The 22,120-nt window shown below is 43.5% G+C and overlaps 7 non-coding genes across 7 annotated transcripts; all 7 read left to right on the forward strand.

Annotated features, from left to right (window-relative positions):
- The first annotated feature begins 226 nt into the window (after nt 1-226).
- On the forward strand, nt 227-299 carry trnav-cac (transfer RNA valine (anticodon CAC)). Its single transcript has one exon. It is a non-coding gene; the product is annotated as a tRNA-Val (tRNA).
- A 2,672-nt stretch (nt 300-2,971) lies between these two features.
- Nucleotides 2,972-3,044, forward strand: trnav-cac (transfer RNA valine (anticodon CAC)). The gene has a single exon. It is a non-coding gene; the product is annotated as a tRNA-Val (tRNA).
- A 2,673-nt stretch (nt 3,045-5,717) lies between these two features.
- trnav-aac (transfer RNA valine (anticodon AAC)) lies at nt 5,718-5,790 on the forward strand. Its single transcript has one exon. It is a non-coding gene; the product is annotated as a tRNA-Val (tRNA).
- A 2,673-nt stretch (nt 5,791-8,463) lies between these two features.
- On the forward strand, nt 8,464-8,536 carry trnav-aac (transfer RNA valine (anticodon AAC)). Its single transcript has one exon. It is a non-coding gene; the product is annotated as a tRNA-Val (tRNA).
- A 2,675-nt stretch (nt 8,537-11,211) lies between these two features.
- trnav-cac (transfer RNA valine (anticodon CAC)) lies at nt 11,212-11,284 on the forward strand. Its single transcript has one exon. It is a non-coding gene; the product is annotated as a tRNA-Val (tRNA).
- A 2,675-nt stretch (nt 11,285-13,959) lies between these two features.
- On the forward strand, nt 13,960-14,032 carry trnav-cac (transfer RNA valine (anticodon CAC)). The gene has a single exon. It is a non-coding gene; the product is annotated as a tRNA-Val (tRNA).
- Nucleotides 14,033-16,705: 2,673 nt separating this feature from the next.
- trnav-cac (transfer RNA valine (anticodon CAC)) lies at nt 16,706-16,778 on the forward strand. Its single transcript has one exon. It is a non-coding gene; the product is annotated as a tRNA-Val (tRNA).
- Nucleotides 16,779-22,120: the final 5,342 nt, after the last annotated feature.

A 22,120-nucleotide genomic window follows, 5' to 3' on the forward strand; every position in this document is an offset into this window, starting at 1 on the left:
GAGACATCCTTGACCCTTGCACCAGGGAGGCAACATACCATCCTGGAGTCTCGGTTGCGGCCGCAGAAACGCCTATCTATTCCCATCACAATTGAATCCCCTATCACTATCGCTCTTGCTAAATTTCGCACCGTCATTCTATTCTCGTGACACAAGCTCCATAAGTGTAGTCCAGCTGTTGAGGTTAAAGCTCTGGTTATGTTCCCAACAATGCTACTGCCACAGCGTTTCCGTAGTGTAGTGGTTATCACGTTCGCCTCACACGCGAAAGGTCCCCGGTTCGAAACCGGGCGGAAACATTATGCAAACGTGTTCAATTAATGATTAGATAAAATTAAATCATTCATATTAGTGGTTCAATATTAACAGAGTGCAGTGTCTCACGATGCTGGTCCATTTGCTGATTTCTCTCTGCCGTTCTGTTCACACTCAAATTCTTCACAGTGTCTCTCACTCCCTCCCGTTTCCAGCCCTGACGCTGGAGAAACCATATCTCAAAGCTTCACATTCCGTGCATTCAGGTCAGCTGTGAGCTTTTATTAAAGGATCCTGCCACGCCACCACGCTTCACAACAGAAAACTAAAGCCACAAACAAACCCATCGACTAATCGCTCTTCCCCAGCTCCAGAATGAGTGAGGGAGGGACAAGCCCTAACTTCCGCTCCCACACTCTCCAATCAGCCGCTGCCGGCGGAAAGCGGAGAATGCAGCATCAAACAGCGGTTTACCGCCCTTCACTGGGCTGCAAAATGCCACCGTTCGAGACAACGCTCCCCGTACACCGAACAGCAACCTCATAAGATGCTTCATCTCAGCTTCCTGAGTTCGAGCCCCAGCTTGCACGAACACTTCTTCACTGGAAACACCATTAATTATCTGATGCCACGTTTTGCATCATGAAAGTAATCGAAACCGATAATTATATAATCATAGAGGTTTACAGCATGGAAGGAGTCATTTAAGCCCATCGTATCTGCACCGGCCAACAAATGCCCAGTTTTAGGTGTGTCCCCCTGCACCTTATTGCATTTCATGTGCACATCTCAGAACTTGTTCAATGTGGTGAGGGTTTCTGCCTGCACCACACTTTCAGGCAGTGAGTTTGAGACCCCCACAAACATCTGCATGCAGAATGTTCACTTCAAATCCCCTTTAACCCTTACACTAATTACTTTTAAATTATGCAGCCTGGTTGTTGACCACGCCGCTATGTGAAATAGACCCTTTTAAACAACAATATCTAGGCCCTTCCTATTTTTATACACCTCAATACTGTCGCCCATCAGCCTCCTCTGTTCCAAGGAAAACAAACCCATCCTATCCAATCTGTCCTCATAGCAAAGTTGCTCCACTGCCGGCAACAACTACGTAAAGCTCCTCTGTACCCTCTCCAGCGTATTCACGTCCTTCCTTCAATGCGGTGACTAGAACTGCACGCAGTACTCCAGCTGTGGCCTAACCAGAATTTTATACAGTTCTAGCATAAACCACTTGCTGTTCTGTTCCTTGCTTCTGCCAATAAATGCAACCATTCCATATGACTTCTTAACCAACTTTTCCAACTGGCCAGCTACCTTCAGGGATCTGTGGACAAGCAATCCCAGTTACCTTTGTTCCTCTACACTTCTCAATGTCATACCAGTTGATGTGTATTCCCTTTCCTTGTTAGCCCTCCACAAATGCGCGATCTCTCACATCTCTGGATTAAATTCCATTTGCCACTGCTCTACCCACTTATCAGTTGATTGATATCTTCCTGTAGGCTCCAGCTTTCTTCTTCATTATCAACCCACTGCTTATTTTAATAACACCTGAAAACTTCGTAATCATAACACCTATATTCAAGTTTAGATCATTGATAAATACCATAAAAAGCAATGGATCTGGCACTGAAAACTGCAGAACCCCACTGGAATAATCCTTCCAGTCACAAAAACACCCATCAAACATTACCTTTTGCTTACTGCCTCTGAGCCAAATTTGGATCCAATATGCCACTTCGCCCTGAATCACATGGGCATTTACTTAGAAAATGCATAATCATTAAATGTTATCCTGCCTTCATGGGAAAACATCATTAATTGACTGATGATCTTCATTTGCACAACTAAAGAAATGTTAACTGAAGGAGAGTCCTTAATTGAATAACTTATCTGTGCTCTGCACTTTACCTCTGAATCCATAAACCATTTTGGACAGTGTGCTTTAGAAGTCTGCTTCAAAATGTTCCTTGCTGGTAACATGTACATGGGACGTTGGAAACAGCGAGATAGACTGTAGTGCAAGGGACTGGTTATTGTGAAACAGCAAAGAAAATATACATTCTGGAAGAATACCATCGAAAAGAAGTGTGACCCTAACAGCCAAAAAGAAGATGAAGTGCTGAGCCCTTTTAAGCAAAAAATTCTTTTCCCAAACATTTTTCTGACCGAATCTTCACAAAACAAAAATGATGCTTTTAAAGTCATTAAACCCGAATTTTCGTGCACCCAAATCTTCTGAATCAGATGCCTCTCGTTGTGCCGACTGAATCCATGTCCCTTTCGATATTCTGCTGACATGCACACTATTAAATGTGCCACTAACTTATACAATCAAAGAATAAGGGAATGGTTGCAGCCCGTCGAGCCCATGCCAACTCTCAACAAGTCTCACTCCCCTGTCATTTACACACAGCTGTGCAATTTTTTTCATTCGGATACTTATCCAACTCGTTTTGAAAGATAAGAATGAGTCTGACTCCACCGCCCTTTAGAGCAGTGTATTCCAGATTTTAACCACTTGCTGAGGAATGGCCACTCCTGTTCCTCTGTATAAAGGCAGAGAAACACGGGATCAATTCCTGCCACACTCACAACCTTGCTAAATATAGCACCGTCATTCTATTCTCGTGACACAAGCTCCATCAGTGTAGTCCAGCTGTTGAGGTTAAAGCTCTGGTTATGTTCCCAACAATGCTACTGCCACAGCATTTCCGTAGTGTAGTGGTTATCACGTTCGCCTCACACGCGAAAGGTCCCTGGTTCGAAACCGGGAGGAAACATTATGCAAACGTGTTCAATTAATTATAAGATAAAATTAAATCATTCAGATTAGTGGTTCAATGTTAACAGAGTGCAGTGTCTCACGATGCTGTTCCATTTGCTGATTTCTCTCTACAGTTCTGTTCACACTCAAATTCTACACAGTGTTTCTCACTCGCTCCCGATTCCAGCCCTGACGCTGGAGAAACCATATCTCAAAGCTGCACATTCCGTGCATTCAGGTCAGCTGTGAGAGATTATTAAAGGATCCTGCCACGCCACCACGCTTCACAACAGAAAATTAAAGCCACAAACAAACCCATCGACTAATCGCTCTTCCTCAGCTCCAGAGTGAGTGAGGGCGGGACAAGCCCTAACTTCCGCTCCCACACTCTCCAATCAGCCGCTGCCGGCGGAAAGCGGAGAATGCAGCATCAAACAGCGGTTTACCGCCCTTCACTGGGCTGCAAAATGCCACCGTTCCAGACAACGCTCCCCGTGCTCCGAACAGCAGCCTCATAAGATGTTTCATCTCAGCTTCATGAGTTCGAGCCCCAGCTTGCACGAACACTTCTTCACTGGAAATAGCATTAATTATCTGATTGCCACGTTTTGCATCATGAAAGTAATCCTAACCGATAATTATATAATCATAGAGGTTTACAGCATGGAAGGAGTCATTTACGCCCATCGTATCTGCACCGGCCAACAAATGCCCAGTTTTAGGTGTGTTCCCCTGCACCTTATTGCATTTCATGTGCACATCTAAGAACTGGTTAAATGTGGTGAGGGTTTCTGCCTGCACCACACTTTCAGGCAGTGAGTTTGAGACCCCCACAAACATCTGCATGCAGAATGTTCACTTCAAATCCCGTTTAACCCTTACACTAATTACTTTTAAATTATGCAGCCTGGTTGTTGACCACTCCACTATGTGAAATAGACCCTTTTAATCAACAAAATCTAGGCCTCTCCTATTTTTATACACCTCAATGCGGTCGCCCATCAGCCTCCTCTTTCCAAGGAAAACAAACCCATCCTATCCAATCTGTCCTCATAGCAAAGTTGCTCCACTCCCGGCAACATCTACGTAAATCTCCTCTGTACCTTCTCCAGCGTATTCACGTTCTTCCTTCAATGCGGTGACCAGAACTGCACGCAGTACTCCAGCTGTGGCCTAACCAGAATTTTATACAGTTCTAGCACAACCCACTTGCTGTTCTGTTCCTTGCTTCTGCCAATAAATGCAACCATTCCATATGACTTCTTAATCAACTTTTCCAACTGGTCAGCTACCTTCAGGGATCTGTGGACAAGCAATCCCAGTTACCTTTGTTCCTCTACACTTCTCAATGTCATACCAGTTGATGTGTATTCCCTTTCCTTGTTAGCCCTCCACAAATGCGCGATCTCTCACATCTCTGGATTAAATTCAATTTGCCACTGCTCTACCCCCTTATCAGTTGATTGATATCTTCCTGGAGTCTCCAGCTTTCTTCTTCATTATCAACCACACTGCCTATTTTAATAACACCTGAAAACTTCGTAATCATAACACCTATATTCAAGTTTAGATCATTGATAACTACCATAAAAAGCAATGGATCTGGCACTGAAAACTGTGGAACCCCACTGGAAACATCCTTCCAGTCACAAAAACACCCATCAAACATTACCTTTTGCTTCCTGCCTCTGAGCCAAATTTGGATCCAATTTGCCACTTCGCCCTGAATCACATGGGCTTTTACTTAGAAAATGCATAATCATTAAATGTTATCCTGCCTTCATGGGAAAACATCATTAATTGACTGATGATCTTCATTTGCACAACTAAAGAAATGTTAACTGAAGGAGAATCCTTAATTGAATAACTTATCTGTGCTCTGCACTTTACCTCTGAATCCATAAACCATTTTGGACACTGTGCTTTAGAAGTCTGCTTCAAAATGTTCATTGCTGGTAACATGTATACGAGAGGTTGGAAACAGTGAGATAGACTGCAGTGCAAGGGACTGGTTATTGTGAAACAGCAAAGAAAATATACATTCTGGAAGAATACCATCGAAAAGAAGTGTGGCCCTAACAGCCAAAAAGAAGATGAAGTGCTGAGCCCTTTTCAGCAAAAAATTATTTTTCAAACATTTCTCTGACCGAATCTTCACAAAAGAAAAATGATGCTTTTAAAGTCATTAAACCCGAATTTTCATGCACCGGAATCTTCTGAATCAGATGCCTCTCGTTGTGCCGACTGAATCCATGTCCCTTTCAATATTCTGCTGACATGCACACTATTAAATGTGCCACTAACTTATAGAATCAAAGCATAAGGGAATGGATGCTGCCCGTCGAGCCCATGCCAACTCTCAACAAGTCTCACTCCCCTGTCTTTTACCCACAGCTGTGCAATTTTTTTCATTCGGATACTTATCCAACTCCGTTTTGAAAGATAAGATTGAGTCTGACTCCACCGCCCTTTAGAGAAGTGTATTCCAGATTCTAACCACTTGCTGAGGAATGGCCACTCCTGTTCCTATGTATAAAGGCAGAGAAACACGGGATCAATTCCTGCCACACTCACAACCTTGCTAAATATAGCACCGTCATTCTATTCTCGTGACACAAGCTCCAGAAGTGTCGTCCAGCTGTTGAGGTTAAAGCTCTGGTTATGTTCCCAACAATCTTAATGCCACAGCGTTTCCGTAGTGTAGTGGTTATCACGTTCGCCTAACACGCGAAAAGTCCCCGGTTCGAAACCGGGCGGAAACATTATGCAAACGTGTTCAATTAATTATAAGATAAAATTAAATCATTCAGATTAGTGGTTCAATGTTAACAGAGTGCAGTGTCTCACGATGCTGTTCCATTTGCTGATTTCTCTCTACAGTTCTGTTCACACTCAAATTCTACACAGTGTTTCTCACTCGCTCCCGATTCCAGCCCTGACGCTGGAGAAACCATATCTCAAAGCTGCACATTCCGTGCATTCAGGTCAGCTGTGAGAGATTATTAAAGGATCCTGCCACGCCACCACGCTTCACAACAGAAAATTAAAGCCACAAACAAACCCATCGACTAATCGCTCTTCCTCAGCTCCAGAGTGAGTGAGGGCGGGACAAGCCCTAACTTCCGCTCCCACACTCTCCAATCAGCCGCTGCCGGCGGAAAGCGGAGAATGCAGCATCAAACAGCGGTTTACCGCCCTTCACTGGGCTGCAAAATGCCACCGTTCCAGACAACGCTCCCCGTGCTCCGAACAGCAGCCTCATAAGATGTTTCATCTCAGCTTCATGAGTTCGAGCCCCAGCTTGCACGAACACTTCTTCACTGGAAATAGCATTAATTATCTGATTGCCACGTTTTGCATCATGAAAGTAATCCTAACCGATAATTATATAATCATAGAGGTTTACAGCATGGAAGGAGTCATTTACGCCCATCGTATCTGCACCGGCCAACAAATGCCCAGTTTTAGGTGTGTTCCCCTGCACCTTATTGCATTTCATGTGCACATCTAAGAACTGGTTAAATGTGGTGAGGGTTTCTGCCTGCACCACACTTTCAGGCAGTGAGTTTGAGACCCCCACAAACATCTGCATGCAGAATGTTCACTTCAAATCCCGTTTAACCCTTACACTAATTACTTTTAAATTATGCAGCCTGGTTGTTGACCACTCCACTATGTGAAATAGACCCTTTTAATCAACAAAATCTAGGCCTCTCCTATTTTTATACACCTCAATGCGGTCGCCCATCAGCCTCCTCTTTCCAAGGAAAACAAACCCATCCTATCCAATCTGTCCTCATAGCAAAGTTGCTCCACTCCCGGCAACATCTACGTAAATCTCCTCTGTACCCTCTCCAGCGTATTCACGTTCTTCCTTCAATGCGGTGACCAGAACTGCACGCAGTACTCCAGCTGTGGCCTAACCAGAATTTTATACAGTTCTAGCACAACCCACTTGCTGTTCTGTTCCTTGCTTCTGCCAATAAATGCAACCATTCCATATGACTTCTTAATCAACTTTTCCAACTGGTCAGCTACCTTCAGGGATCTGTGGACAAGCAATCCCAGTTACCTTTGTTCCTCTACACTTCTCAATGTCATACCAGTTGATGTGTATTCCCTTTCCTTGTTAGCCCTCCACAAATGCGCGATCTCTCACATCTCTGGATTAAATTCAATTTGCCACTGCTCTACCCCCTTATCAGTTGATTGATATCTTCCTGGAGTCTCCAGCTTTCTTCTTCATTATCAACCACACTGCCTATTTTAATAACACCTGAAAACTTCGTAATCATAACACCTATATTCAAGTTTAGATCATTGATAACTACCATAAAAAGCAATGGATCTGGCACTGAAAACTGTGGAACCCCACTGGAAACATCCTTCCAGTCACAAAAACACCCATCAAACATTACCTTTTGCTTCCTGCCTCTGAGCCAAATTTGGATCCAATTTGCCACTTCGCCCTGAATCACATGGGCTTTTACTTAGAAAATGCATAATCATTAAATGTTATCCTGCCTTCATGGGAAAACATCATTAATTGACTGATGATCTTCATTTGCACAACTAAAGAAATGTTAACTGAAGGAGAATCCTTAATTGAATAACTTATCTGTGCTCTGCACTTTACCTCTGAATCCATAAACCATTTTGGACACTGTGCTTTAGAAGTCTGCTTCAAAATGTTCATTGCTGGTAACATGTATACGAGAGGTTGGAAACAGTGAGATAGACTGCAGTGCAAGGGACTGGTTATTGTGAAACAGCAAAGAAAATATACATTCTGGAAGAATACCATCGAAAAGAAGTGTGGCCCTAACAGCCAAAAAGAAGATGAAGTGCTGAGCCCTTTTCAGCAAAAAATTATTTTTCAAACATTTCTCTGACCGAATCTTCACAAAAGAAAAATGATGCTTTTAAAGTCATTAAACCCGAATTTTCATGCACCGGAATCTTCTGAATCAGATGCCTCTCGTTGTGCCGACTGAATCCATGTCCCTTTCAATATTCTGCTGACATGCACACTATTAAATGTGCCACTAACTTATAGAATCAAAGCATAAGGGAATGGATGCTGCCCGTCGAGCCCATGCCAACTCTCAACAAGTCTCACTCCCCTGTCTTTTACCCACAGCTGTGCAATTTTTTTCATTCGGATACTTATCCAACTCCGTTTTGAAAGATAAGATTGAGTCTGACTCCACCGCCCTTTAGAGAAGTGTATTCCAGATTCTAACCACTTGCTGAGGAATGGCCACTCCTGTTCCTATGTATAAAGGCAGAGAAACACGGGATCAATTCCTGCCACACTCACAACCTTGCTAAATATAGCACCGTCATTCTATTCTCGTGACACAAGCTCCAGAAGTGTCGTCCAGCTGTTGAGGTTAAAGCTCTGGTAATGTTCCCAACAATCTTAATGCCACAGCGTTTCCGTAGTGTAGTGGTTATCACGTTCGCCTAACACGCGAAAAGTCCCCGGTTCGAAACCGGGCGGAAACATTATGCAAACGTGTTCAATTCATGATAAGATAAAATTAAATCATTCATATTAGTTGTTCAATGTTAACAGAGTGCAGTGTCTCACGATGCTGTTCCATTTGCTGATTTCTCTCTACAGTTCTGTTCACACTCAAATTCTACACAGTGTCTCTCACTCCCTCCCGTTTCCAGCCCTGACGCTGGAGAAACCATATCTCAAAGCTGCACATTCCGTGCATTCAGGTCAGCTGTGAGAGATTATTAAAGGATCCTGCCACGCCACCACGCTTCACAACAGAAAATTAAAGCCACAAACAAACCCATCGACTAATCGCTCTTCCTCAGCTCCAGAGTGAGTGAGGGCGGGACAAGCCCTAACTTCCGCTCCCACACTCTCCAATCAGCCGCTGCCGGCGGAAAGCGGAGAATGCAGCATCAAACAGCGGTTTACCGCCCTTCACTGGGCTGCAAAATGCCACCGTTCCAGACAACGCTCCCCGTGCTCCGAACAGCAGCCTCATAAGATGCTTCATCTCAGCTTCCTGAGTTCGAGCCCCATCTTGCACGAACACTTCTTCACTGGAAACAGCATTAATTATCTGATTGCCACGTTTTGCATCATGAAAGTAATCCTAACCGATAATTATATAATCATAGAGGTTTACAGCATGGAATGAGTCCTTTACGCCCATCGTATCTGCACCGGCCAACAAATGCCCAGTTTTAGGTGTGTACCCCTGCACCTTAATGCATTTCATGTGCACATCTAAGAACTGGTTAAATGTGGTGAGGGTTTCTGCCTGCACCACACTTTCAGGCAGTGAGTTTGAGACCTCCACAAACATCTGCATGCAGAATGTTCACTTCAAATCCCCTTTAAACCTTACACTAATTACTTTTAAATTATGCAGCCTGGTTGTTGACCACTCCACTATGCGAAATAGACCCTTTTAATCAACAATATCTAGGCCCCTCCTTTTTATTTACACCTTAATGCTGTCGCCCATCAGCCTCCTCTGTTCCAAGGAAAACAAACCCATCCTATCCAATCTGTCCTCAGAGCAAAGTTGCTCCACTCCCGGCAACATCTACGTAAATCTCCTCTGTACCCTCTCCAGCGTATTCACGTCCTTCCTTCAATGCGGTGACTAGAACTGCACGCAGTACTCCAGCTGTGGCCTAACCAGAATTGTATACAGTTCTAGCAAAACCCACTTGCTGTTCTGTTCCTTGCTTCTGCCAATAAATGCAACCATTCCATATGACTTCTTAACCAACTTTTCCAACTGACCAGCTACCTTCAGGGATCTGTGGACAAGCAATCCCAGTTACCTTTGTTCCTCTACACTTCTCAATTTCATACCAGTTGATGTGTATTCCCTTTCCTTGTTAGCCCTCCACAAATGCGCGATCTCTCACATCTCTGGATTAAATTCCATTTGCCACTGCTCTACCCCCTGATCAGTTGATTGATATCTTCCTGGAGTCTCCAGCTTTCTTCTTCATTATCAATCACACTGCCTATTTTAATAACACCTGAAAACTTCGTAATCATAACACCTATATTCAAGTTTAATTCATTGATAAATAGCATAAAAAGCAATGGATCTGGCACTGAAAACTGTGGAACCCCACTGGAAACATCCTTCCAGTCACAAAAACACCCATCAAACATTACCCTTTGCTTCCTGCCTCTGAGCCAAATTTGGATCCAATTTGCCACTTCGCCCTGAATCACATGGGCTTTTACTTAGAAAATGCATAATCATTAAATGTTATCCTGCCTTCATGGGAAAACATCATTTATTGACTGATGATCTTCATTTGCACAACTAAAGAAATGTTAACTGAAGGAGAGTCCTTAATTGAAAAACTTAGCTGTGCTCTGCACTTTACCTCTGAATCCATAAACCATTTTGGATACTGTGCTTTAGAAGTCTGCTTCAAAATGTTCATTGCTGGTAACATGTACATGAGACGTTGGAAACAGTGAGATAGACTGTAGTGCAAGGGACTGCTTATTGTGAAACAGCAAAGGAAATATACATTCTGGAAGAATACCATCGAAAAGCAGTGTGGCCCGAACAGCCAAAAAGAAGATGAAGTGCTGAGCCCTTTTCAGCAAAAAATTATTTTCCCAAACATTTCTCCGACCGAATCTTCACAAAACAAAAATTATGCTTTTAAAGTCATTAAACCCGAATTTTCGTGCACCCGAATCTTCTGAATCAGATGCCTCTCGTTGTGCCGACTGAATCCATGTTCCTTTCAATATTCTGCTGACATGCACACTATTAACTGTGCCACTAACTTATAGAATCAAAGAATAAGGGAATGGTTGCAGCCCGTCGAGCCCATGCCAACTCTCAACAAGTCTCACTCCCCTGTCATTTACCCACAGCTGTGCAATTTTTTTCATTCGGATACTTATCCAGCTCCGTTTTGAAAGATAAGATTGAGTCTGACTCCACCGCCCTTTAGAGCAGTGTATTCCAGATTCTAACCACTTGCTGAGGAATGGCCACTCCTGTTCCTATGTTTCAAGGCAGAGAAACACGGGATCAATTCCTGCCTCACTCACAACCTTGCTAAATATAGCACCGTCATTCTATTCTCGTGACACAAGCTCCAGAAGCGCAGTGCAGCTGTTGAGGTTAAAGCTCTGGTTATGTTCCCAACAATGTTACTGGCACAGCGTTTCCGTAGTGTAGTGGTTATCACGTTCGCCTCACACGCGAAAGATCCCCGGTTCGAAACCGGGCGGAAACATTATGCAAACGTGTTCAATTAATGATTAGATAAAATTAAATCATTCATATTATTGGTTCAATATTAACAGAGTGCAGTGTCTCACGATGCTGGTCCATTTTCTGATTTCTCTCTACAGTTCTGTTCACACTCAAATTCTACACAGTGTCTCTCACTCCCTCCCGTTTCCAGCCCTGACGCTGGAGAAACAATATCTCAAAGCTGCACATTCCGTGAATTCAGGTCAGCTGTGAGAGATTATTAAAGGATCCTGCCACGCCACCACGCTTCACAACAGAAAATTAAAGCCACAAACAAACCCATCGAATAATCGCTCTTCCCCAGCTCCAGAGTGACTGAGGGCGGGACAAGCCCAAACTTCCGCTCCCACACTCTCCAATCAGCCGCTGCCGGCGGAAAGCGGAGAATGCAGCATCAAACAGCGGTTTACCGCCCTTCACTGGGCTGCAAAATGCCACCATTCGAGACAACGCTCCCTGCACACCGAACAGCAGCCTCATAAGATGCTTCATCTCAGCTTCCTGAGTTCGAGCCCCAGCTTGCACGAACACTTCTGCACTGGAAACACCATTAATTATCTGATTGCCACGTTTTGCATCATGAAAGTAATCGTAACCGATAATTATATTATCATAGAGGTTTACAGCATGGAAGGAGTCATTTAAGCCCATCGTATCTGCACCGGCCTACAATTGCCCAGTTTTAGGTGTGCACCCCTGCAACTTATTGCATTTCATGTGCACATCTAAGAACTTGTTAAATGTGGTGAGTGTTTCTGCCTGCACCACACTTTCAGGCAGTGAGTTTGAGACCCCCACAAACATCTGCATGCAGAATGTTCACTTCAAATCCCATTTAACCCTTACACTAATTACTTTAAAATTATGCAGCCTGGTTGTTGACCACTCCACTCTGTGAAATAGAACCTTTCAATCGACAATATCTAGGCCCCTCCTATTTTTATAAACCTCAATGCTGTCGCCCATCAGCCTCCTCTGTTCCAAGGAAAACAAACCCATCCTATCCAATCTGTCCTCATAGCAAAGTTGCTCCACTCCCGGCAACATCTACGTAAATCTCCTCTGTACCCTCTCCAGCGTATTCACGTCCTTCCTTCAATGCGGTGACTAGAACTGCACGCAGTACTCCAGCTGTGGCCTAACCAGAATTTTATACAGTTCTAGCATAACCCACTTGCTGTTCTGTTCCTTGCTTCTGCCAATAAATGCAACCATTCCATATGACTTCTTAACCAACTTTTCCAACTGGCCAGCTACCTTCAGGGATCTGTGGATAAGCAATCCCAGTTACCTTTGTTCCTCTACACTTCTCAATGTCATACCAGTTGATGTGTATTCCCTTTCCTTGTTAGCCCTCCACAAATGCGCGATCTCTCACATCTCTGGATTAAATTCCATTTGCCACTGCTCTACCCCCTTATCAGTTGATTGATATCTTCCTGGAGTCTCCAGCTTTCTTCTTCATTATCAACCACACTGCCTATTTTAATAACACCTGAAAACTTCGTAATCATAACACCTATATTCAAGTTTAGATCTTTGATAAATACCATAAAAAGCAATGGATCTGGCACTGAAAACTGCGGAACCCCACTGGAAACATCCTTCCAGTCACAAAAACACCCATCAAACATTACCCTTTGCTTCATGCCTCTGAGCCAAATTTGGATCCAATTTGCCACTTCGCCCTGAATCACATGGGCTTTTACTTAGAAAATGCATAATCATTAAATGTTATCCTGCCTTCATGGGAAAACATCATTAATTGACTGATGATCTTCATTTGCACAACTAAAGAAATGTTAACTGAAGGAGAATCCTTAATTGAATAACTTATCTGTGCTCTGCACTTTACCTCTGAATCCATAAACCATTTTGGACACTGTGCTTTAGAAGTCTGCTTCAAAATGTTCATTGCTGGTAACATGTACATGAGACGTTGGAAACAGTGAGATAGACTGTAGTGCAAGGGACGGCTTATTGTGAAACAGCAAAGAAAATATGCATTCTGGAAAAATAACATCGAAAAGAAGTGTGGCCCTAACAGCCAAAAAGAAGATGAAGTGCTGAGCCCTTCTCAGGAAAATCTTCTTTTCCCAAACATTTCTCTGACCGAATCTTCACAAAACAAAAATTATGCTTTTAAAGTCATTAAACCCGAATTTTCGTGCACCCGAATCTTCTGAATCAGATGCCTCTCGTTGTGCCGACTGAATCCATGTCCCTTTCAATATTCTGCTGACATGCACACTATTAAATGTGCCACAACTTATAGAATCAAAGAATAAGGGAATGGTTGCAGCCCGTCGAGCCCATGCCATCTCTCAACAAGTCTCACTGCCCTGTCATTTACCCACAGCTGTGCAACTTTTTTTCATTCGGATACTGATCCAACTCCGTTTTGAAAGATAAGATTGAGTCTGACTCCACCGCCCTTTAGAGCAGTGTATTCCAGATTCTAACCACTTGCTGAGGAATGGCCACTCCTGTTCCTATGTATAAAGGCAGAGAAACACGGGATCAATTCCTGCCTCACTCACAACCATGCTAAATATAGCACCGTCATTCTATTCTCGTGGCACAAGCTCGAGAAGCGTAGTCCAGCTGTTGAGGTTAAAGCTCTGGTTATATTCCCAACTATGTTACTGGCACAGCGTTTCCGTAGTGTAGTGGTTATCACGTTAGCCTCACACGCGAAAGATCCCCGGTTCGAAACCGGGCGGAAACATTATGCAAACGTGTTCAATTAATGATTAGATAAAATTAAATCATTCATATTTGTGGTTCAATATTAACAGAGTGCAGTGTCTCACGATGCTGGTCCATTTTCTGATTTCTCTCTGCAGTTCTGTTCACACTCAAATTCTACACAGTGTCTCTCACTCCCTCCCGTTTCCAGCCCTGACGCTGGAGAAACCATATCTCAAAGCTGCACATTCCGTGCATTCAGGTTAGCTGTGAGTGATTATTAAAGGATCCTGCCACGCCACCACGCTTCACAACAGAAAATTAAAGCCAGAAACAAACCCATCGAATAATCGCTCTTCCCCAGCTCCAGAGTGAGTGAGGGCGGGACAAGCCCTAACTTCCGCTCCCACACTCTCCAATCAGCCGCTGCCGGCGGAAAGCGGAGAATGCAGTATCAAACAGCGGTTTACCGCCCTTCACTGGGCTGCAAAATGCCACCATTCGAGACAACGCTCCCTGTACACCGAACAGCAGCCTCATAAGATGCTTCATCTCAGCTTCCTGATTTCGAGCCCCAGCTTGCACGAACACTTCTGCACTGGAAACACCATTAATTATCTGATTGCCACGTTTTGCATCATGAAAGTAATCGTAACCGATAATTATATTATCATCGAGGTTTACAGCATGGAAGGAGTCATTTAAGCCCATCGTATCTGCACCGGCCTACAATTGCCCAGTTTTAGGTGTGCACCCCTGCACCTTATTGCATTTGATGTGCACATCTAAGAACTTGTTAAATGTAGAGAGGGTTTCTGCCTGCACCACACTTTCAGGCAGTGAGTTTGAGACCCCCACAAACATCTGCATGCAGAATGTTCACTTCAAATCCCATTTAACCCTTACACTGATTACGTTTAAATTATGCAGCCTGGTTGTTGACCACTCCACTCTGTGAAATAGACCCTTTTAATCAACAATATCTAGGCCCCTCCTATTTTTATACACCTCAATGCTGTCGCCCATCAGCCTCCTCTGTTCCAAGGAAAACAAACCCATCCTATCCAATCTGTCCTCATAGCAAAGTTGCTCCACTCCCGGCAACATCCACGTAAATCTCCTCTGTACCCTCTCCAGCGTATTCAGGTTCTTCCTTCATGCGGTGACCAGAACTGCACGCAGTACTCCAGCTGTGGCAGAACCAGAATTTTATACAGTTCTAGCATAACCCACTTGCTGTTCTGTTCCTTGCTTCTGCCAATAAATGCAACCATTCCATATGACTTCTTAAGCAACTTTTCCAACTGGCCAGCTACCTTCAGGGATCTGAGGACAAGCAATCCCAGTTACCTTTGTTCCTCTACACTTCTCAATGTCATACCAGTTGATGTGTATTCCCTTTCCTTGTTAGCCCTCCACAAATGCGCGATCTCTCACATCTCTGGATTAAATTCCATTTGCCACTGCTCTACCCCCTTATCAGTTGATTGATATCTTCCTGGAGTCTCCAGCTTTCTTCTTCATTATCAACCACACTGCCTATTTTATAACACCTGAAAACTTCGTAATCATAACACCTATTTTCAAGTTTAGATCATTGATAAATACCATAAAAAGCAATGGATCTGGCACTGAAAACTGCGGAACCCCACTGGAAACATCCTTCCAGTCACAAAAACACCCATCAAACATTACCCTTTGCTTCCTGCCTCTGAGCCAAATTTGGATCCAATGTGCCACTTCGCCCTGAATCACATGGGCTTTTACTTAGATAATGCATAATCATTAAATGTTATCCTGCCTTCATGAGAAAACATCATTAATTGACTGATGATCTTCATTTGCACAACTAAAGAAATGTTAACTCAAAGAGAGTCCTTAATTGAATAACTTATCTGTGCTCTGCACTTTACCTCTGAATCCATAAACCATTTTGGACACTGTGCTTTAGAAGTCTGCTTCAAAATGTTCATTGCTGGTAACATGTACATGAGACGTTGGAAACAGTGAGATAGACTGTAGTGCAAGGGACTGGTTATTGTGAAACAGCAAAGAAAATATACATTCTGGAAGAATACCATCGAAAAGAAGTGTGACCCTAACAGCCAAAAAGAAGATGAAGTGCTGAGCCCTTTTCAGCAAAAAATTATTTTCCCAATCTTTTCCCTGACCGAATCTTCACAAAACAAAAATGATGCTTTTAAAGTCATTAAACCCGAAATTTCTTGCACCCGAATCTTCTGAATCAGATGCCTCTCGTTGTGCCGACTGAATCCATGTCCCTTTCAATATTCTGCTGACATGCACACTATTAAATGTGCCACTAACTTATAGAATCAAAGAATAAGGGAATGGTTGCAGCCCGTCGAGCCCATGCCAACTCTCAACAAGTCTCACTCCCCTGTCATTTACCCACAGCTGTGCAATTTTTTTCATTCGGATACTTATCCAACTCCGTTTTGAAAGATAAGATTGAGTCTGACTCCACCGCCCTTCAGAGCAATGTATTCCAGATTCTAACTACTTGCTGAGGAATGGCCACTCCTGTTCCTATGCATAAAGGCAGAGAAACACGGGATCAATTCCTGCCTCACTCACAACCTTGCTAAATATAGCACCGTCATTCTATTCTCGTGACACAAGCTCCAGAAGTGTAGTCCAGCTGTTGAGGTTAAAGCTCTGGTTATGTTCCCAACAATGTTACTGCCACAGCGTTTCCGTAGTGTAGTGGTTATCACGTTCGCCTCACACGCGAAAGGTCCCCGGTTCGAAACCGGGCGGAAACATTATGCAAACGTATTCAATTAATGATTAGATAAAATTAAATCATTCATATTAGTGGTTCAATATTAACAGAGTGCAGTGTCTCACGATGTTGGTCCATTTGCTGATTTCTCTCTGCAGTTCTGTTCACACTCAAATTCTACACAGTGTCTCTCACTCCCTCCCGTTTCCAGCCCTGACGCTGGAGAAACCATATCTCAAAGCTGCACATTCCGTGCATTCAGGTCAGCTGTGAGAGATTATTAAAGGATCCTGCCACGCCATCACGCTTCACAACAGAAAATTAAAGCCACAAACAAACCCATCGACTAATCGCTCTTCCCCAGCTCCAGAGTGAGTGAGGGCGGGACAAGTCCTAACTTCCGCTCCCACACTCTCCAATCAGCCGCTGCCGGCGGAAAGCGGAGAATGCAGCATCAAACAGCGGTTTACCGCCCTTCACTGGGCTGCAAAATGCCACCGTTCGAGACAACGCTCCCCGTACACCAAACAGCAGCCTCATAAGATGCTTCATCTCAGCTTCCTGAGTTCGAGCCCCAGCTTGCATGAATACTTCTTCACTGCAAACACCATTAATTATCTGATTGCCACGTTTTGCATCATGAAAGTAATCCTAACCGATAATTATATAATCATAGAGGTTTACAACATGGAAGGAGTCATTTAAGCCCATCGTATCTGCACCGGCCAACAAATGTCCAGTTTTAGGTGTGTCCCCCTGCACCTTATTGCATTTCATGTGCACATCTAAGAACTTGTTAAATGTGGTGAGGGTTTCTGCCTGCACCACACTTTCAGGCAGTGAGTTTGAGACCCCCACAAACATCTGCATGCAGCATGTTCACTTCAAATCCCCTTTAACCCTCACACTAATTACTTTTAAATTATGCAGCCTGGTTGTTGACCACTCCATTATGTGAAATAGATCCTTTTAATCAACAATATCTAGGCCCCACCTATTTTTATGCACCTCAATTCTGTCGCCCATCAGCCTCCTCTGTTCCAAGGAAAACAAACCCATCCAATCCAATCTGTCCTCATAGCAAAGTTGCTCCACTCCCGGCAACATCTACGTAAATCTCCTCTGTACCCTCTCCAGCGTATTCACGTCCTTCCTTCAATGCGGTGACTAGAACTGCACGCAGTACTCCAGCTGTGGCCGAACCAGAATTTTATACAGTTCTAGCACAACCCACTTGCTGCTCTGTTCCTTGCTTCTGCCAATAAATGCAATCATTCCATATGACTTCTTAATCAACTTTCCAAACTGGTCAGCTACTTTCAGGGACCTGTGGACAAGCAATCCCAATTACCTTTGTTCCTCTACACTTCTCAATGTCATACCAGTTGATGTGTATTCCCTTTCCTTGTTAGCCCTCCACAAATGCGCGATCTCTCACATCTCTGGATTAAATTCCATTTGCCACTGCTCTACCCCCTTATCAGTTGAAAGATATCTTGCTGGAGTCTCCAGCTTTCTTCTTCATTATCAATCACACTGCCTATTTTAATAACACCTGAAAACTTCGTAATCATAACACCTATATTCAAGTTTAGTTCATTGATAAATACCATAAAAAGCAATGGATCTGGCACTGAAAACTGTGGAACCCCACTGGAAACATCCTTCCAGTCACAAAAACACCCATCAAACATTACCCTTTGCTTCCTTGTCTGAGCCAAATTTGGATCCAATTTGCCACTCCGCCCTGAATCACATGGGCTTTTACTTATAAAATGCATAATCATTAAATGTTATCCTGCCTTCATAGGAAAACATCATTAATTGACTGATGATCTTCATTTGCACAACTAAAGAAATGTTAACTGAAGGAGAGTCCTTAATTGAATAACTTAGCTGTGCTCTGCACTTTACCTCTGAATCCATAAACCATTTTGGACACTGTGCTTTAGAAATCTGCTTCAAAATGTTCATTGCTGGTAACATGTACATGAGACGTTGGAAACAGTGAGATAGACTGTAGTGCAAGGGACTGGTTATTGTGAAACAGCAAAGAAAATATGCATTCTGGAATAATAACATCGAAAAGAAGTGTGGCCCTAACAGCCAAAAAGAAGATGAAGTGCTGAGCCCTTCTCAGCAAAAAATTATTTTCCCAAACATTTCTCTGACCGAATCTTCACAAAACAAAAATGATGCTTTTAAAGTCATTAAACCCGAATTTTCGTGCACCCGAATCTTCTGAATCAGATGCCTCTCGTTGTGCCGACTGAATCCATGGCCCTTTCAATATTATGCTGACATGCACACTATTAAATGTGCCACTAACTTATAAAATCAAAGAATAAGGGAATGGTTGCAGCCCGTCGAGCCCATGCCAACTCTCAACAAGTCTCACTCCCCTGTCATTTACCCACAGGTGTGGAATTTCTTTCATTCGGATACTTATCCAACTCCGTTTTGAAAGATAAGATTGAGTCTGACTCCACCGCCCTTTAGAGCAGTGTATTCCAGATTCTAACCACTTGCTGAGGAATGGCCACTCCTGTTCCTATGTATAAAGGCAGAGAAACACGGGATCAATTCCTGCCACACTCACAACCTTGCTAAATATCGCACCGTCATTCTATTCTCGTGACACAAGCTCCAGAAGTGTAGTCCAGCTGTTGAGGTTAAAGCTCTGGTTATGTTCCCAACAATATTACTGGTACAGCGTTTCCGTAGTGTAGTGGTTATCACGTTCGCCGAACGCATGAAAGTCCCCGGTTTGAAACCGGACGGAAACATTATGCAAACGTGTTCAATTAATGATTCGATAAAATTAAATCATTCATATCAGTGGTTCAATATTAACAGAGTGCAGTGTCTCACGCTGCTGTTCCATTTGCTGATTTCTCTTCACAGTTCTGTACACACTCAAATTCTACACACTGTCTCTCACTCCCTCCCGTTTCCAGCCCTGACGGTGGAGAAAACATATCTCAAAGCTGCACATTCCGTGCATTCAGTTCAGCTGTGAGAGATTATTAAAGGTTCCCACCACGCCGCCACGCATCACAGCAGAAAATTAAAGCCACAAACAAACCCATCGACTAATCGCTCTTCCCCAGCTCCAGAGTGAGTGAGGGCGGGACAAGCCCTAACTTCCGCTCCCACACTCTCCAATCAGCCGCTGCCGGCGGAAAGCGGAGAATGCAGCATCAAACAGCGTTTTACCGCCCTTCACTGGGCTGCAAAATGTCACCATTCGAGACAACGCTCCCTGTACACCGAACAGCAGCCTCATAAGATGCTTCATCTCAGCTTCCTGAGTTCGAGCCCCAGCTTGCACAAACACTTCTTCACTGGAAACACCATTAATTATCTGATTGCCATGTTTTGCATCATGAAAGTAATCCTAACCGATAATTATATAATCATAGAGGTTTACAGCATGGAAGGAGTCATTTAAGCCCATCGTATCTGCACCGGCCAACAAATGCCCAGTTTTAGGCGTGTACCCTTGCACCTTATTGCATTTCATGTGCACATCTAAGAACTTGTTAAATGTGGTGAGGGTTTCTGCCTGCACCACACTTTCAGGCAGTGAGTTTGAGACCCCCACAAACATCTGCATGCAGAATGTTCACTTCAAATCCCCTTTAACCCTTACACTGCTTACGTTTAAATTATGCAGCCTGGTTGTTGACCACTCCACTCTGTGAAATAGACCCTTTTAATCAACAATATCTAGGCCCCTCCTATTTTTATACACCTCAATGCTGTCGCCCATCAGCCTCCTCTGTTCCAAGGAAAACAAACCCATCCTATCCAATCTGTCCTCATAGCAAAGTTGCTCCACTCCCGGCAACATCTACGTAAATCTCGTCTGTACCCTCTCCAGCGTATTCACGTTCTTCCTTCAATGCGGTGACCAGAACTGCACGAAGTACTCTAGCTGTGGCCTAACCAGAATTTTATACAGTTCTAGCATAACCCACTTGCTGTTCTGTTCCTTGCTTCTGCCAATAAATGCAACCATTCCATATGACTTCTTAACCAACTTTTCCAACTGGCCAGCTACCTTCAGGGATCTGTGGACAAGCAATCCCAGTTACCTTTGTTCCTCTACACTTCTCAATGTCATACCAGTTGATGTGTATTCCCTTTCCTTGTTAGCCCTCCACAAATGCGCGATCTCTCACATCTCTGGATTAAATTCCATTTGCCACTGCTCTACCCCCTTATCAGTTGATTGATATCTTCCTGGAGTCTCCAGCTTTCTTCTTCATTATCAACCGCACTGCTATTTTAATAACACCTGAAAAGTTCGTAATCATAACACCTAGATTCAAGTTTAGATCATTGATAAATACCGTAAATAGCAATGGATCTGGCACTGAAAACTGCGGAACCCCACTGGAAACATCCTTCCAGTCACAAAAACACCCATCAAACATTACCCTTTGCTTCCTGCCTCTGAGCCAAATTTGGATCCAATTTGCCACTTCGCCCTGAATCACATGGGCTTTTACTTAGAAAATGCATAATCATTAAATGTTATCCTGCCTTCATGGGAAAACATCATTAATTGACTGATGATCTTCATTTGCACAACTAAAGAAATGTTAACTGAAGGAGAGTCCTTAATTGAATAACTTATCTGTGCTCTGCACTTTACCTCTGAATCCATAAACCATTTTGGACACTGTGCTTTAGAAGTCTTTTTCAAAATGTTCCTTGCTGGTAACATGTACATGGGACGTTGGAAACAGTGAGATAGACTGTAGTGCAAGGGACTGGTTATTGTGAAACAGCAAAGAAAATATACATTCTGGAAGAATACCATCGAAAAGAAGTGTGGCCCTAACAGCCAAAAAGAAGATGAAGTGCTGAGCCCTTTTCAGCAAAAAATTATTTTCCCAAACATTTCTCAGACCGAATCTTCACAAAACAAAAATGATGCTTTTAAAGTCATTAAACCCAAATTTTCGTGCACCCGAATCTTCTGAATCAGATGCCTCTCGTTGTGCCGAGTGAATCCATGTCCCTTTCAATATTCTGCTGACATGCACACTATTAAATGTGCCACTAACTTATCGAATCAAAGAATAAGGGAATGGTTGCAGCCCGTCGAGCCCATGCCAAGTCTCAACAAGTCTCACTCCCCTGTCATTTACCCACAGCTGTGCAATTTTTTTCATTCGGATACTTATCCAACTCCGTTTTGAAAGATAAGATGGAGTCTGACTCCACCGCCCTTTAGAGCAGTGTAATCCAGATTCTAACCACTTGCTGAGGAATGGCCACTCCTGTTCCGATGTATAAATGCAGAGAAACACGTGATCAATTCCTGCCACACTCACAACCTTGCTAAATACAGCACCGTCATTGTATTCTCGT

The sequence above is a fragment of the Pristiophorus japonicus genome, chromosome 3 (genome assembly GCF_044704955.1).
Source record: "Pristiophorus japonicus isolate sPriJap1 chromosome 3, sPriJap1.hap1, whole genome shotgun sequence".
Lineage (NCBI taxonomy): Eukaryota > Metazoa > Chordata > Chondrichthyes > Pristiophoridae > Pristiophorus > Pristiophorus japonicus.